Source organism: Vicugna pacos, chromosome 9, assembly GCF_048564905.1.
Source record: "Vicugna pacos chromosome 9, VicPac4, whole genome shotgun sequence".
NCBI lineage: Eukaryota > Metazoa > Chordata > Mammalia > Artiodactyla > Camelidae > Vicugna > Vicugna pacos.
The window spans coordinates 19,933,499-19,951,630 of record NC_132995.1 but is presented as its reverse complement, the minus strand read 5'-3'; the positions used below and the strand labels follow the sequence as shown (position 1 = coordinate 19,951,630).

The 18,132-nt window shown below is 48.6% G+C and overlaps 1 non-coding gene across 1 annotated transcript; it reads left to right on the top strand.

Moving 5' to 3' along the window:
• The first annotated feature begins 9,011 nt into the window (after nucleotides 1–9,011).
• On the top strand, nucleotides 9,012–9,118 carry LOC116277591 (U6 spliceosomal RNA). Its single transcript, XR_004187086.1, has one exon. It is a non-coding gene; the product is annotated as a U6 spliceosomal RNA (small nuclear RNA).
• Nucleotides 9,119–18,132: the final 9,014 nt, after the last annotated feature.

Below are 18,132 nucleotides of genomic sequence, written 5' to 3'. Positions count from 1 at the left end.
CCTTGGGACAGGAGAGACGATTTCCACAGCTGATCCCAGGCACCACCAGCCTTCTCCATGGCTGCCTGCCAGAGGGGCACAGGGCACAGAACCCGAGGCAGGTGGGGTAGGCTGGCTGAAGTCTGTGCCTTCCTTGCCAGGGCTGGCTCAGTCCTCAGCCTTCGATCCTCAGAGCTGCTTCCCTCGCGCCCTCACTCCCCACACCCTGACCCCAAGGGCTGGGACAGGGCTGTGGCATCCCTGAGCCTTCATTCATGCAGGCTCACTCATTGCCATATGCCAGGTTAGGGGCTGGGGACACACAGCCGGAGTCAGACCCACGAGGTCACAGCTCTCAAGGAACATACAGCCTAGTGGGGGAGACACAGAGGCATAGGAGCAGGTGGCGTGGTCCTGGTGTGGGCTGTGACGGCGGCATGGACTGGGGCATGGGGGGTGCAGATGGAGGACAGCGCTCCACAGAGGTGAGCTCACCTTGAATGGGGAGAATGAGTGAGGAAGGCCAGTTGGGGAGATGGTGTTCCAGACCGGGGGACAGCAAGTGAAAGGCCTCAAGGAGAGGAGGAACCCGGGTGTTCTGAGCAGCATGGTGGGCAAAGACCAGAGAGGTGGGGGGGGTGCCGCTCGGATGCACTGGGAGCCCCCGGAGCCTTCAGCAGGGTAGCAGGTCTTCTGTTTGGTTTCAGGGCTGTGTACAGATGGCTGAGGTGGCGGGGGAAGCGGCTGTGCAGCCTCCTGCTCCCCCTGGGATCCCCAGAGTGGGACCTAGGCTCCACTAAGGCCACATCTGCCTGCCGCAGTGGGTGGCGGAAGGCAAGCCTTAGCTGCTGTCACCTTCCCCCAACGGGCTGGCCCCTGCCTTGTTCTGAGACACTCTGATGACAGCAGATGGGGCTGGGGAGCAAAGTAAAGGCCACAGGTGGGACATTTGCCCTGGGCCGAGGGTGAGGTGGGGCGGCGATCACTGCCCTTGGCCACTGAGAGGGATGTAGGGAGGAATCAGGACCCCCCACTGTGGAAGAAGTGGGCCCAGGGAAGGAAGGTGCTGCCTCGGGAGACCCGTCTCTGAGTCCTTATGTGTTTGTTTCCCTTCAGAGACAACCTCGCCAGCCTGGCTTGGGTCAAGTGTCAGGCCAGGTCCTGCCTCCACCCACAGCCCCCGGCTGTTCTCAGAAGGGGCCTGCTGCCCAGCCAGGCCGCACAAGCCTGCGCTCACCTCTGCCACCTCCCTAACAGGTGCTGTCATCCAGGACTCTGGAGTTACCCCAGTCAGGGACACACAGCTGACCCTTGCCCTTGGCCACCATGCTGCCCTCACACCTGGAGGAGGTCAGGCGTTTTTTAGGCCGAATCAGTGCCTCACTCCTTGTGGGTGTTCTGTTTTCCCCAGAATGATGCATAAGGTCTGGCAGCAGGGCTGGGCCTGCAGGGCCTGCATCCAGGCCCTCATACCCTCTCCTGGGGCTTCACTTGCAAGGCCTGGCAAGGGCATGGGAACCCACTGTCCTGCCAGCCATGTGCTCCTGTCCACCACCCAGGAATCTTTCCCTTCAGCTGGACATGGACTCCACATCCCTGCCAGAGGATGAGGCTGCTAACAGGCTTTGGGCCCTGGGAGGGGCCTGCCTAGGCCCTTCCTCTCTGAGATGCAGATGTGTGAGACCCTGAGGACCAGGCCCATGCATCTGAGGGGCAGTGGAGCCCCCCAGCCCCTTAGCATTGCCTGAAGCACCCTTACTGGAATCAGGCCAGATGGGTGAAGTCACAGCGGTGACCACAGGGCGCTTTGGGACTGACTGACAGATAGGCCTCTTTCGAGTTTAGCCCACCCCTGGGCAGGAGTGTAGAGTTCCTCAGATATTAGGGGAGAATTACTCGGGGGTATGTCAGTGGCCCCAGCCTGTCAGTTTTGGCTGCTGGGATTTTCAGATACTGAGTTTTCTTAAACAAGGACCACCACATGTGCACTGATAACATTTGGGTGCTGTCTGCCACAGGCAGGCAAGGGATTCACAGGACCCAAGGAATCTTATCCCACCTTGATGATGGGGGAGGGGTTTTGGGTGCTGTTGAGGGCAGTGGCTGCCACTTCCTGAGACCCATCTGTGCACTGGTCCCAGGGAGGCAGAGCCAGGTCACGCAAGACCATCCTCAGGCTGAAGGGGATAGACAAAGCCAGTAAACAGAGCTCCCGGGACAGCTGTGTGATGACGAAGGGCTTCCTGGAGGAGGTGGTGTTTGGTTGAGCCTCAGAGGACGGCAGGACTTTATCAGAGAGGTTGGGAGTTGCCATGAGGCCTGGGAGCCTGGGTCTTTTTGTTAATCATCCCCTCCTGTCCCTGGCATTAAATATTTGTTGACTGAATAAATGAATCAAGTAAGAAATGGGCTGAGGGCGTTGGGGCAGAAAGGATGGCAAGGAAATGGAAGGAGCCTGCAGGCAGTGTGCTAGATGAGAACCCTGGCCTCTGTCTGGAGGCTGGGGACCGGCCCCTTCCCCCAGACACTGACTGTTGCCCTCTCAGGCAGGGCAGGAAGTGCCCACCGACCCCCACCTAGGCAGAGCTTTCTGGAAAGATGACATCAGACTAGTTGGCAGGGGTCCAGTGGCTTCCTTGGGGATGGCGTCCAGGTTGGCATCTGAGGATTTCTGCTGGCCTGGCCTCCCCCCTGCCCCTGTCTGTTGTCTGGGACTCGACCAGAAAGAGGCTGCAGGGGGAAGCAGGGCCACTCCTGGGCTCAGCCACTGGGCGGGGAGGGGGGGACTTCGAGGCTGACCCAGTTCTCAGCCAGGACCCGGGGTCTCTTAGGCCACACTCACAAATAAGGCAGCCGCTTCCGCTGGCCCCCTTCTGCCCCGGAGCCAGCAGGAAGTGGCCCTCCTGAGGGCTGTTGTGGGCGGGAGGGGCTGCCTGTGCGTCTGGGGCTTTTCACACGTGGCACCGGCAGGGTCTAGGCTGCCCAACGCCTCCCTCCTCAGTGCTCGCTGGCTGGCTCCTGCCTCTCTCTGTGCCCAGGCCCCCATCTGCCAAGGCCCCCTGAGCACGTGGGTGCTCAACCTCAGCCCTGAGCAGACTCAAGGGGCCTGTGCCCAGAGGGCAGAACGTGGGGTGGATGCCAGAGGTGGGAGGAGAGGGGCCTGCCCCACTAAGCCTGACAGAGCTGGGCTCTGGGCTGACTCTGGCTGGCATTTTGCCTCTGCCCGTGAATTTGGCCCTACTGTGGACCCCAGTGCAGCTGCCACCTCCACTCTGCAGCCTTCCTGGGATGATCCAGGTCAGCATGGCTGTCCCATTTATGCTCCCAGAGCACCTGCAGCCCCTTCTCCGGCTTCCCCACCCTCTGTCCTCCAGGAGGTGCCTGAGGGGGCCTGTGTCCATCAAAGCTGGCCCTCAAGTCCAAGTCACTCAAAGGCAGGGGCCAGTTCAGTCATCACTCATCTGTGGCCCCCACAGGTCCCAATCCAGGCCCTGCACCATGGCCATTCCACAGATGCTTCTTTTCTAAGGGTAAGTGGCCTTGTGACTTCCCCTAGCTCCTGGGGGCCATTGGCAAGATGCCGGGTTCACAGGGACAGCTCCTGCATCCACAGCTGCCCTGACCCGCTTCTCCTAACCTGTTGATCTGGCCTCCATTGGTGTCTGCACTCAGGCTCCTAGCCACATACTGGGGTGTCTCCTGGCCTTTCTCTTGCTTGTCCCCAACTCTCCTACGCCCTTCCAGGCAACCCAGGTCCAAACTGAGGGAGTCTGTGGTGCCCCGAGGCCCCAAAGGAGCTTTCTTAGGGCCATGGAGGGAGTAGTTCCAACAAGGCCCACAGAGGTAGGTGTAGACCCGTCTGTACCGGACACTGCAAGGTGGAGTCCCTCTCCCAAAGGAGAGTGAGCCCTGAACACACACACACACACACACACACACACACCCCTCCAGCCCCTCTCGGCCTGCCTCTCACTTTCCCCCTCCTGGACTCCCCATCTCAAAACCTCAGATTGGCTTTGGATCAGTCTAGAAGGGAGGAAAGGAGTGGGGACAGGGCGGTGGCACCCGGGAGGGAGAGTGAAGCCCACAGGAGGCTCTTGGGGGCTCTTCCCTGCTCCCTTCACAGGTCCCCGGGCAGCCGTGTCCCTGACACTGGCAAGACAGGGTCAGTGCCAGCCCAGCCGCTGTGGCCAGGGCACTGTCCTGCGTCCTCCAGATCTAATCGCCTGCTGGCTCTCCTCCCTGCCACAGAGCCCAGCTCTAAGCGGAATGTTCCAGCGCTGAAAACAGAAAGGCAAGCAGGCAGGGAGGGGGAGAACAGGGGATGGGCAGCCGGAGCCAGACGTTTCTGGGCAAAAACAAGGGGAAATTTCAATCCTTGGAGCGTCAGCTTAGGGATCCTGCCAGACGTCTGACCCCAAAGAACAGGCTTTCCGGAGACCGGTTCCCGCGCACCAAGCAGGGAGGGATGGGAGTGGGGGGCCTAAGGCCAGCCACCCGCGGGGCCCATTCCTTCTCAGCACAGCCACACTTGACATGGCCCTCTGGCTGCCCACAGCAATACCCAGGGCTGTGGGAATCAGCGTTCCAGGATTCTGGAACACACACACACACACACACACACACACACACACTTTATGCAGTTTGCAAAATTACCAACATTCTAAAATGCCAAAATGCCTTCCTTTGTATCCCAACCAAGCCTGCTGGAGTCCCCACCCCCAACCCAGGAAGCAGAAGAACCTTTTCAGCCTTGGGCCAAGCCAGACACTTGCTGACAACTTCTTTTCCCAAGACCGGAGCTGCAGCAGGAGTTGGAGTTGAAGCAAAGGTGCTCAGTGAGAGGCAGGGGGCTGTCGGGGAGCACCACAGTGGACGCAGGGCTTGCAGGGGGCCCAGCTCTGGGCGGGGCAGGGGGTGCAGAGCATCACCCCCAGGGCCGGCCCAGGCTCCCCACGCTCCTTCTGTTCTGCACTCGTGCTGTGTCCTCACCTGGAAACACCACTTTGCTCGCAACTCCCTGCCCCCTGCTGCAGGAGCGAGTTCATGGGGAGGTGGGCACCTGTGGCTCACCTGAGTGCGTGTTCCTCCCTCTGTTGTCACACTCTGGTGTTCCCTGGTGTGAAATAAAACTATACATACACACACACACATATATAAGTCTTTGCCCCTGGTTCCCGGCACAAAGCTCCTAAAACCTTTGTAATTTCCTAAGTCATAAGAGCACTAGGAGCATTTCTCGTCTCTGCCAGTTATACAATTCTGGTTTTTGAAGTGAAAAAAAAAGTGAATGAAGGGCTGCAAATGGCAAAATATACTTTTTTATGGGTCAGTTGTATTCGATTACATATATATATATATACATATATATATATATATATTCTGCATCTCTATTGTCTATTCAACTATTGATGTGCACTTAGGATGCTTCCATATCTTGGCAATTATAAACAATGTTCCTGTTAATAGTGGGGTGTATGTATCTTTTTCAGTTAATTCTTATTTTGTGGTTGGCTCTATTCCTTTGATAACTATGTTAAGTTTAAAAACCTAAAGCTCTAAACGTTCTTAGAAACAATAAACAGTGCATACATGTAAATTTAAAAATAAATGTGCAGTAAAAAAAAATGATCTATCAAGCCATGAAAGACATAGAAGAAACTTAAAAGACATGTTACTAAATGAAAGAAGCCAGTGTGAAAAGGCTACAAACTGTATGATTCCAACCAAATGACATTCTGGAAAAGGCACAGCTACAGAAACAATAAAAAGATCGTGGTTTCCAGGGGTCTGGGGAGAGGGAGGGAGGGAGGAATGAATAGATGGAGCACAAGGGGTTTTTAAGGCAATGAAATTACTCTGTATGATACTATAGTGGTGGCTACATGTTATTATGCATTTGTCAAAACCCACAGAACGTGCAACATCAAGAGTGAACCCTAATGTAAACTATGGACTTTGGTTGATAATAATGTGCCCGTGTTGGTCCATTGATTGTACCAAACATGCCACACTGATGGGGGATGTTGAGGGTAGGGGAGTATGTATGTTGGGGGGGGCTTGGGGAGGCTATATGTGAACTCTCTGTATTTTCTGCTCAATTCTGCTGTGAACCTGAAACTGCTCTAAAAGAACAAAGTTTATTAAAAAACAACAACAACAACAAAAGAGCGCTAGGAGCATTTCTGACACAGAGCTTCTAAATCCCTTGGGATTTCCTGGACAGTGTCTTTTTTCATAATGAGGCAACAGCAGAAAGACTAAGCCAAGATGAGAAGCTTGGAACTTAGCGTCCCCCTGCCCTCGCCATCCTCCAGGAAGGGGAGAGACTGAGTTAATGATCAATCACGCTGAAAGCTCCATAAATATCCCACAAGTTCAGGGTTCGGAGAGCTTCCAGGTTGGTGAACACGCGGAGGTGCTGGGGTGGGCAGGGGGATGGCGCACTGGAGAGGGCACGAAGCTCCGCGCGCCTTTCCCACACACCTCGCCCTATGCGTCTCTTTATCTGTATCCTTCACTATACCCTTAATAATAAACCAGTAAACATGAGTTCTGTGAGACGTTCTAGCAAATTATCAAATCCAAGGACTGGATCCTGGGACCCCTGATTATAGCTGGTCCGTCAGAAGTACAAGTGACAACCTGGGATATGAGATTGGCGTCTGAGCTGGGCGCAGCCTTGTGGCACTGAGCTCGTAACCTGTGGGGGCTGCACCGACACCAGTTAGTGTCAGAATAGAATTGAATTGTAGGACATCCAGTTGGTGTCACAGAGAATTGCTTGGTGCGGAGGAGGGAAACCCTCCACATCTGGTGTCAGGAGTATTGTGAGTGTACTGGCATGAGAGCAAATGAAATCGCGGAGTGTTTTTCCCACACCCCTGGGGAAGCCCTTTTCCTTACCTTCAGCCACATGCTTTGATACAGCTGATTCACCCACATCCTGGCTCTAGAAATGGTCACAGGACATGGGTCTGGACAAGCAGTGCAATCGTGGGACTCAGTAAACGGACCTCCTGAGGACTGCGAGGGTCCACCGCCACTTCCTCCACCGGCACAGAGAGGAGTGGTCCTGAGTCATGTGACAGGGGGTCTCAGCCCAACCTCCCAGGAGAGTCCAGGGAAAGGGGCCATGTGAGGGTCTTGGAGCCTAGATTCACCCCCAAAATGAGACTGTCATCAAGACACTGTGCAGATTTCAATTCAATTAGGGAGGAAACCACACAACGATGAACAGCTCCAAGACATGAAAACAGAACATTCACAGCAATTGTTTTCCTTTATTCAAGTCAAAAACAAGGCGACATCTCATGCAGGCAGTCTTGCTGTCTCGCAAGCTGATTATCACATGAGTGGAAGAACAAACATAATTCAGATTAAAATCTGATTTGAAGAAACAAAGCCTGTCCAGCCCTCCTCCAGTTTGGAGAGCAATGATGCAGAGAGACCAAGCTCTTCAAGGATGTGCTTTGTGAAAGCACCCGTGTCCTCCAGGATCAGGTGCAGGGTACTTCTGCACATCAACTTCCTCTCCAAAGGTCAAGGAGTGAGCGGGGAGGGAAATCAGCAAGTCTTCAGACCGTTACAAGGAGGAAGCTGGTGCGAGCTTGGATACATAACCCGAGCAGTCAGCCATCTGAGTTACCCTTCAAGACTTCTCTTCTTTTTCTAATTGAGGTCTAACCTACATCCAGAAAAGTGCACAAATCTCAAGTGTGCAGCTCAGTGAGACTTCGCACACTCACACACACATATAAGCATCACCCAGATTAAGATACAGAGCATCTCCAGCCCCCAGAAGACTCCTTCAGCTCCTCGCAGCAGTTCCTGCCTCCAAGGATAACTGACATTCTGCTTTCTGTCACCATAATATTTTCCTTTTTTTTTTAACTTCATACTGATGAAACAAAATTCAGATTTTATGGCAAGACAAGAAAAATTTAAACATAAAAATACTCTTCGCCCGTTTGGGCCTCCTCCCATTAGTGTGTGTTGTGCAGTTGCATTAACCAGACCTCCTGAGGAGATAACAGTCCCTTTTAACCTCATCAAAGGTCACAGCTCTTTAGACAATAATCTTCCTTCTTAATCTTGCAAGGGGCCAGGATGACCCATGACCGACTACTGGCTTTGTACACATAGATCTGGGTTGTGTAGACTGTTAACAATATGTCATTAAATGTACAGGCTTCTGTCTCAAAAATTTATGTCACTGTGCTTTGATCTCTAACTAGTAGAGAGCAGTTCTGGGAGCTTTCTGAGAGGCTGTTTCCAGGTGATAATCCTCAGTTTTGTTCGAATAAAATTTTCCATTTCTTTCTCAGATCAACTGATTCATTTTTCATGAACGATATAAATAGAGTCACATTGTATGTATCTTTTTGTTCAGATCTCTTTGCTCCACATTATGTCTGTGAGATTCTCCCATGTGGGTCTCTGTAGTTTTTTTAATTGTGGTGGAGTGTTCTATTTGGGGCCGCCGCCGCAATTGTTTATCCATTCTGTTGCCAGGCATTGGAGTTGTCATGAATGAAGATTCATAAGCTGTCCTACCGCTGGGCTGTTGATGGACACAAGCCCTCATTTCTCGTAGGCACATAATGAGGAGAGGAATTGTTGAGACATGGGACCTATGTATTCACAGCTTTAGCGGATGCTGCCCAGCAGTTCTCGGCAGGAGTTAAACCAGTTTGCACCCCCAACAGCAGTAGGTGAGGTTCCAGTTTCTCCACACCCCCACCGGCACTTGGTGGGGTCTGTCTTCCTCTCTGCCGTCATTCTGGGGGGTTACTTGGCATGCAGGCCTCAGACACTGCCCTGACGTTGGAGGTGGCCTCGCCAGGCACACGGGAGGTAGCCTGTCCTTTCTCACTTGGGTGGAGTGGGTGTGTGGGACGAAGGTGGTGTGGGAGTTAAACCCGGCCTGTGAGAAGCAGTCAGGATGCGTATGGGGTGTAAAATGAAGTGAGAGGAACCCCAAAAAGCTAGCTTTAAAATTTTTATTTATTCATTCAAGCATTTATTACCTGGTGCTCACTTCGGCAGCATATATACTAAAATTGGAACGATACAGAGAAGATTAGCATGGCCCCTCCGCGAGGATAACACACAAATGTGCGAAGTGGTCCGTATTTTTTTTTCTGCTCAACTCTGTTGTGAACCTGAAACTGCTCTAGAAGAATAAAGTCTATTTTAAAAAAAGTATTTGTTACCTGCAAGCACTAGGCATACAGCTCTGAACAAATCAGACAAAAATTCCTCCCCTCCTGGACCTTACATTCTAGTGAAGAGAGACAAATACAATTTTCTTTCTTTTTTTTTTTTCCTTCAATTTTTTTGTTTTGTTTTGGTTTTTTGGGGGGCAGGGTGGTAATTAGGTTTACTTATTTATCTTTTAATGGAGGTACTGAGGATTGAACCCAGGACCTCGTGCATGCTAAGCATGTGCTCTACCACTGAGCTATACCCTCCCCCCAATTTTTACACATTTTATTTATTTTTTGAATATACATATATTCATTTTTATCTTCTTTTTCACTGTAAGTGACTACAAGATGTTGAGTATATTTCCCTGTGCTATACAGTATAAACTTGTTGAACTTGTTTGTCTATTTTATATATACCTGTCAGTATCTGAAAATCTCGAACTCCCATTTAAAAGTATGTTACACTGTATCTCTGATGTCTTTTCTGATACTAGGAAGATTCCCAGCTAGGAGGGGCCACACTATTTGGAAATGCTCCTGCCTGCCCATTGTTAGTTGAGCTCTGCCGATGTGCTTTTTCTTCTGTTTTCTGAAAAGATTATCTCAACCCTCTTCTCCTTGATACAGATCCTCTCAATCGGGGAAAACACCCATGCGATGGAGTCTATTCTTTTTTTTTTTACATTTTTTATTGATTTATAATAATTTTACAATGTTCTGTCAAATTCCAGTGTAGACCATAATTTTTCAGTTACACATGAACATACATATATTCATTGTCACATTTTTTTCTCTGTGAGCTACCATAAGATCTTGCATATATTTCCCTGTGCTATACAGTATAATCTTGTTTATCTATTCTACATTTTGAAATCCCAGTCTGTACCTTCCCACCCCCCACCCCCTTGGCAACCACAAGTTTGTATTCTATGTCTGTAGTCTGTTTCTGTTTTGTATTTATGTTTTGTTTTGTTTAGATTCCACATATGAGCGATCTCATATGGTATTTTTCTTTCTCTTTCTGGCTTACTTCACTTAGAATGACATTCTCCAGGAGCATCCATGTTGCTGCAAATGGCGTTACGTTGTCGGTTTTTATGGCTGAGTAGTATTCCATTGTATAAATATACCACCTCTTCTTTATCCAGTCATCTGTTGATGGACATTTGGGCTGTTTCCATGTCTTAGCTATTGTAAATAGTGCTGCTATGAACATTGGGGTGCAGGTGTCATTTTGGAGTAGGGTTCCTTCTGGATATACGCCCAGGGGTGGGATTCCTGGGTCATATGGTAAGTTTATTCCTAGTCTTTTGAGGAATCTCCGTACTGTTTTCCACAGTGGCTGCACCAAACTGCATTCCCACCAGCAGTGTAGGAGGGTTCCCTTTTCTCCACAGCCTCTCCAGCATTTGTCATTTGTGGATTTTTGAATGATGGCCATTCTGACTGGTATGAAGTGATACCTCATTGTAGTTTTGACTTGCATTTCTCTGATAATTAGTGATATGAGCATTTTTTCATGTGCCTATTTATCATTTGTATGTCGTCCTTGGAGAATTGCTTGTATAGGTCTTCTGCCCATTTTTGAATTGGGTTGTTTGTTTGTTTCTTATTAAGTCGTATGAGCTGCTTATATATTCTGGAGATCAAGCCTTTGTTGGTTTCATTTGCAAAAATTTTCTCCCATTCCGTAGGTTGTCTTTTTGAATGGAGTCTATTCTTATGGTACGTATCCAGCACTGTAGATGATTAGCAAGGCCGGGGAGGGGGCAGCGAGGACTGGATGGCTACAATTTCAGATCCAGTGGCCAGGAAGGGCTTCCCGGAAAAGGTCAGTTTGAGTCAAGACCCAAAGGAAACGAGGCAGATATTGAGAGAAGGAGGCAAATGTGCATATGCCTTGGGGTGGGAATGTCCTGGCCGGGTCCAGGAGCGTGGAGGGGCCAGTGTGGTTGGAGCAAGAGATGAAGAGAGTAAGAGGGGGTGGGGGTGGAGCACCCTGGAGACACCGTAAATTCTCTAGCTGTGGGCTGGATTGAGACAGTGCGAGCCATGGGAAGGCTTTCAGCAGAGACGTGGCACAATTGGACTCACCTTTTAGCAGAATCACTGGCTGCCTTGAGCTTGATCAAAGGGGCTGGGAGGGCAGCTGGGAAACTGCTGAGGAGGGGGAGATGATGATGGCATGGACCAGGGCCCAGGTGGAGGTGCTGAGAAGAGATTAAATTATGGGTATATCTGAAGGAAGAACCAGCAGAATTGACTGATGGGTTGGATATGGGGGTGTGAGAGAAAGAAAAAGGAGGCATTAGGTTTCTGGATCCAGAAGCTGTTTGTTGCTGGTGTTGCTTGTTTGTTGTGCTTTTTTTGAGGAGTGGGGAGTATGGGTATCAGGGAGTCAGTCTCAGAATGGAAAGTCGGAGACACTGAGTGGGCAGTTGTCCTTAATAGGCTCAAGTGCAGGAGGAAACTCTGAGCTGGCAAACACACTTGGGAATCTTCAAAGAGTGAGCAAGCTGTGCACAAGATGGGAGCCCCAGGGGAGTGAGAGCAGACAGGAAAGAGAAGGGGTGAGCCCGGCTGCGGAAACAGCCTAAGTGTTCATCGATGGATGACTGGATAAAGAAGATGTGCTATATGCACACAATGAAAAACTACTCAGCCAGAAAAAAGAATGAAACCTTGCCATCTATGACAACATGGATGGCCACTGAGGACAATATGTAAAGTGAAATAAGTTGAAAGGTGAAAGAAAAAGAAACATATGGTATGATATCACTCATATGTGGAATCGAAAAACAAAAACAAAAAAACCAGGTGGAGGGTACAGCTCAAGTTGCAGAGCACATACTAAGCAGGCACAAGGTCCTGGGTTCAATCCCCAGCATTCCCTCCAAATATAAATAAATAAATCTAATTATCTCCCCTCATAAACAAACAAAAAGCAACCCCCAAACCCAAACCACCCAAACCCCACAAATGAACAAACAAAATACAAAACAAACTCAGACTCAGAGAACAGATTGGTGGTCACCAGTGAGGATGGGGGTTTGGGGCGGTGGGTGAAATGGGTCAAGTGAATGGTGATGGATGGTAACTAGACTTTGGTGGTGACCACTTGGCAATGGACACATTGTTGTACACCTGGAACTTATATAATTTTATATACCAATTTTACCTTAATAAAAAAAAAGAGGAAGAGAGAGAAAGAGGGTAAGAAAATGAGCCTTGGACGCTCCAGTGTTTGCAAGTCAGGACCAGACGTGCAAGCAGCAAAGATCAAGAATGAACAGCCAGGGAGGCAGGAGGAGGACTGGGAGAGTGTGGGGTCAGAGAGGCCAGGCAGGAGCGGTGCTCAGCTGTGCCACGTGCTGCCCGTGGGTCAGGTCAGACAAGGGCTGAGAACTGACAGCTGGGTTTAGTGACATGGAGGGCAGTGGTGCCCCTGCTAGGAGGCCATTTAGTGTGGTGGGAGGAGCAGACACCTGCTGGAGAGGATGGAGAGAATGAGAGGGGACAGGTTAGTGACAGCGCACGTGGAAAACTCCTGTGGGGATTCCATTGCAAAGGGATAAAGAGAAATGGGGCAGTGGCTAGAGAGGGGTGCAGGATTAAAGAAATTTTTTAAAAACAGCCTTATTGAGTTATAATTCACATCCCATAAAACCCACCGTCCCTCTTTAAAGTATACAATTCAGTAGCTTTTAGTATATTCACCAGATTGTGCGACCATCTCCATTTTCTTGCGTCAAAAGACTTTTGTCACCCCAAAGAGGAACCCCATATCCACGAGCAGTCACTCCCCATTCCTCCCCTCCCCCAGCCCCTGGCAACCACTGATCTATTTCTGTCCCTATGGATTTGCCTTTTCTGGACATTTCATATAAATGGAATCATACAATACGTGTTTTTTTGTGACTAGTTCTTTCGCTTGGCATATTTTCAAAGTTCATCCATGTTGTAGCAGGTATCAGTATCTAATTCTTTTTATTGCTGAATAATAAAATAGTCCATTGTTTGTTACATACAATGTATGCGCCATATTTTGTTTATCCATTCATCAGCTGATGGACATTTGGGTTGTTAACACATTTGGCTATTAAAAAATGCTAATGAACATTCACATACAAGCGTTTGTTGGGACATATGCTTTCAATTCTCTTGGCTATATACCTAGGAGTGGAATTGCTGGGTCATATGATAACTCTATGTTTAATATTTTGAGAAACTGTTAAACTGTTTTCCAAAGTGACTGCATCATTTTACACTCCCATCAGCAACATTTAAAGATTCCAGTTTCTTTCCGGTCTCATCAACATTTATTTTTGTCTTTCTTATTTTAGCCATCCTAGTAGGGGAGAACTGGTATATCTCATTGTGGTTTTGATGGCTAATGATGCTGAGTGTGTCTTCTCCTCTGCTTTTTGACTGTTAGAATATCTTCTTTAGAGAAATGTCTGTTCAAATTCTTCACCCATTGGGTTGTCTTTTTATTGTTGAGTTGTGAGAGTTCTTTATACATTCTAGATACTAGTCCCCTATCAGATACCTGGTTTGCAATTATTTTCTCCCAGTCTCTGATTTGTTTTTTTTGCTTCCTTGATGGTGTCCTTCAAAGCACAGAAATTTTTTTATTTTAACGAAGTCCCATTTATCTAGTTTTTCTTTTTGTCACTTATGTTTTTGTGTCTTATCTAAGAAACCATTGGCTCATCCAAGGTCATAAAGAGTTTTTTTTCCAAGGCCATGAAGATTTATTCCTATGTTTTCATTTGAGAGTTTCATAGTTTTAGCTCCTACATTTAGGTCCGGAGGAAAGATGGGCACAGATGTAGGGAGTGAACATTCTCTTCCAATTTATCTCCTTTCTCAGTGAAACAGGAACTAAGGTCACAGCCTGAGGGAAGATAGAGGAGGAAGGGTGGGGAGCTGAGGGAGAAGAGGCAGTGGGAGAGGAAGTGAACTGGAAAACACAGGACTCTCGCCAGCAGCACTGCAGCCCCACTGAGCTTAGCCGTGGTGATACGGGTCAGCGTGGGCAGGTGCCTTCTTTAGCCACATGCAGGCCGGGAGGTCGGTGGAGATTCAGGGGTGCCCTCCTCCCAGGCCTCTGAGGGCCACCTGTGCCTAGTGCAGAAGGATGGGGCTGCTTCTTAGTGGCTGCAGCAAACAGCCCCCTCTCTGAGGATGTTCGGGCTCATCCAGGGGGTCTTCCACACACCAGGTCAACTTGTCATCTCAAGGCAGGGAGAGAAATGCTGTTGGCCCTAAGGCAGCTTAGAGCGCAGGGATCAGGGGAGTCCCCAGGAAGCCCTCAGCCGTCCCAGCTCCCCACCTGCCGCAGTCTGCTCGGGCTGCCACAGCAAAGCACCGCAGACAGGGCAGCCTAACCGTGAACATGTGTGATGCCCAGTTCTGGAGGCTGGGAGCTGGAGATCAGGGTGCTGGCATGGCTGGGTTCTGGTGAGGGCTCCAGCTTGCAGACGGCCCTCTTCTCCCCGTGTCTTCACCCTGCAGAGACAGCGAGCAAGTTCTCTGGTGTTTCTTCTCATAAGGGGGCACTAATCCCATTATGGGGGTCCCTCTGACCATGGCCTCATCTAACTCTGCTTACCTTCCAAAGGCTCCATCTCCACATGCCATCACAGTGGGGGTTAGGGCTTCTGCATACACATTTGGGGGACACAATTCAGTCCACAGCACCATCCAACCTCTAACAAACACTTCAAACAAGCCCAGTGGCTGAACTTCAGGACAGAGAAGGGACAGGAAGAGGCTCCCGGCCCTTCAGGGACACGTCTGTATCACTGGCAACCCAAGTGGAAAAGAAAAATCTTTCATCTTTACATTTTCGATGATGTATCTTATATGTCAAGTGATGATGCCTGATGTGGTAGCCACTGGCCACATGTGGCTTGACATGTGGCTAGTCAGATTTGAGATGTGCTGTATGTGTGACATATACACTGAGTTTCAAAGATTTAATATAAAAAATCGAAAAAATAAAACATCTCAATAATCTTTTGTATTGATTACATGTGGATAATAGGTTGGCTATATTGGGTTAAATAAAATATATTATTAAATTTATTTCATCTGTTTCTTCTTTTAAAAAATGTGGTTTCTAGAAAACATACAATTATATTTGTGGTTTGTATTAATATCTCCATTGGACAGACTCTAGAGAGAAGACCCTATATGCAAACAGCCCCCAGCCGGGCTGGCCCTCCGGCCTTGGTCGGTGGGCAGGTGTTGTGCTTTGGAATCTCACGCCGCAGTGGACCCTGCCTCTGAGCAGGCAGGACCACAGTAGGCTCGTGAGGATGCTGCCTCCAGCCAGAGTGGCCGTGAACAGTCCCTGGGAGGCAGCCCTAGGGAGCTGGGGACCAGGCTTGCCCTTTTTGGCTTGGGGACAGGAAGGCAATTCACATTTTTAAACATCAGAATCCCCTCAAGCACAAGATGCCCGCAGTCTGAGTCTCCTGGCCTGTGCCCCTTTCCCTCACACACCCTCGGGGCATCAAAAGCCCGTGGGGTCACCAGCACCGGTTCCAGCTTTTCTTTTTCTTTATGTGTCCCCTCAAGCCCATAAACATGAAATTGCTGTAACGTAAATAATGCATATGGAGCAATTCCGCTGACTTTCATATACATTTACTTATTAAATTTGGCTATTTACTACTTATTAAATTTGGCTATTAGTATTTCATTATATTGCCCACATACGTGGTTTAACTATTTCCCTGTTGTTCAACATTGGAATTGTTTTCCTGTCTTCCTGCTATCATAAACAGCAGTGCTATGAATATCTATCTTTTTTCTATTTGAGTTATTTTATTGTAATGTTTTCCCTGAAGTGAAAATTGTTGGCTGGAAAGTATATACAATTTTATGGTTCCTGTGACTTTTTTCCTTCAAATCACTTTCCCAAAGGATCGTATCACTGTGCATTTTCTCCAGTGGAGTATATGCGCGTGTGGACGTGTACACATCGTTTTCCCACAGCCCTGCCAGCTCTGGGTTTGATCATTTCTATTTATTTATACTAATTAATTGGTGTGTAACAGATATCGCCTAGATATTATCCTTGCATTTGCTTAATTGCAAATGAGAAAGAGTAAAGTCCTCTCTTTAAAGCTCACAGAAATTTAATAAATAGCCATCATTTCTATAGTTTAGAGAAATGTGTTTCAGCTCCCTGACTTTGCCAGCATCTGGGGCACCCGCAGCTGCCCCGCGGCTGCGATGGAACTGACCCAGTCCAAGATTTGCCTCCTGACTTGTTATCAGAATGGTCTGAGAAGCCACCTCCAGCTAATAAAGCCATTTATCTCCTCCCAACAAACTGAAAACACATCAGACAGTCCCCTCGCCCTGTGTGGTTTAGATGAATCCTGGCATTTCTTAATTGCCATATGTCGATTGTTCAGGATTGAGAGACATTCTGGTTTATATGCAAAAAGGTTGCAGGAGACAGGGCTGATGTTCTGTTCATGGCTTATTATAACCTCAGGAAGGCCCCAGCCCCTTCTGAGGGCATAAAACAGCATCCTTGCAGAGCCACATCCTGGCCTGGCTGGAGACACAGAGAAGGCCCCGTGGGCCTGGCTCAGAGGGAAGAGGAGAAAGGATGTGCCCTCTTGACCACTAGGTGGCACCTATCAATAACTAATGGGGAAGATGACCCTTCCACACCCTGAACCCCAGTCCTCCCAGCCTCCCGCATTGCAACACACTTGGCCCTGTTTACTTCTAATCCAGACATCTCAAGAAACAAAAACAAAAAACAAAATAAATAAAGAAGTTCATTCTAGCTAAAAATACACCATCTGCCTGTGAAAAATCTCGCTCGGCACTGTCATGTCAACACCCAAAGCAGGTTAATAACCCGCCCAGAGCAGATGGTTCCTTTTTATAATTACTGGGTCCCCCCCAAAAGGCTTCTTCCTCAGCTGCCTCCTTACCTCCCTGGTACTCCCCTGCTGTCCCCTGGCCAAACGGCCGCCACCTCCCAGCCAGGACCCTGCTCAGGCCAGGGCCCCCTCACCCTCTGCTGGGCCCAGGCCACAGGGACCCAGGGGCTCTCAGCACTGCCTGGGCAGGTGGCCACCAGGAGGTCCCCCTGGCCTTGTTAACAGCCCCATCCAAATTAAAACAAATCAAACTAAGATGTCAGGCATCACCAACTACTACTTCTTGGTGAGGATATGACAAAATAAGCACCCCCCAAAACCTTTTGTTGGGAGAGCAAATTATTGATACTGTCTGGAAATCATTTTGACAGAATATAACAACAGCCTTAAAAAACACTGCATGGTTTTTAATCTAGCAATTTCACCTTGAGAAATCTACCCTGAAGACTACCATAACCCAAAATAGGAAAAGAATATTAGCAGAGAAGTGTTCACCATAGCACCATAATAGTAAAAACCTACAAAGGAAACTACAGCAGGTACACGGTTTAGTGCAATGGAATAGTATAAAGCCATTACACACGTTTACAAGGGGTTTCAAATCACAAGTGTTGTTTTACGTTGATTGGTAAAAATGTTCAAAAAGGTCTGAACAGTAAGGATGCAAACACATCAGAAATACACATACATGGCATTAAAAGGTTTACATGAAATTTTTTTTTTTTAGTTTTTTTTTCCCGGGGACGGAGGGAGGTAATTAAGTTTATTTACTTATTTATTTTTTAGAGGAGGTACTGGAGATGGAACCCAGGACCTCGTGCATGCTAAGCGTGCACAATAGCGCTTTGACCTACACCCTCCCCCTGGTTTGTATGAATTAATAGTGGTTTTCTGGGTAGTGAAATTTGTAGTGGTTTTTATTTTGTTGGATTTTTCTGTGTTTTCAGCAATAAACACTGACAAATAAAAGGAAAGGAATAGTTTTCAAAGATTATCTAAAAACATAGTTAAAGGAGTGCATGAGAAATTGG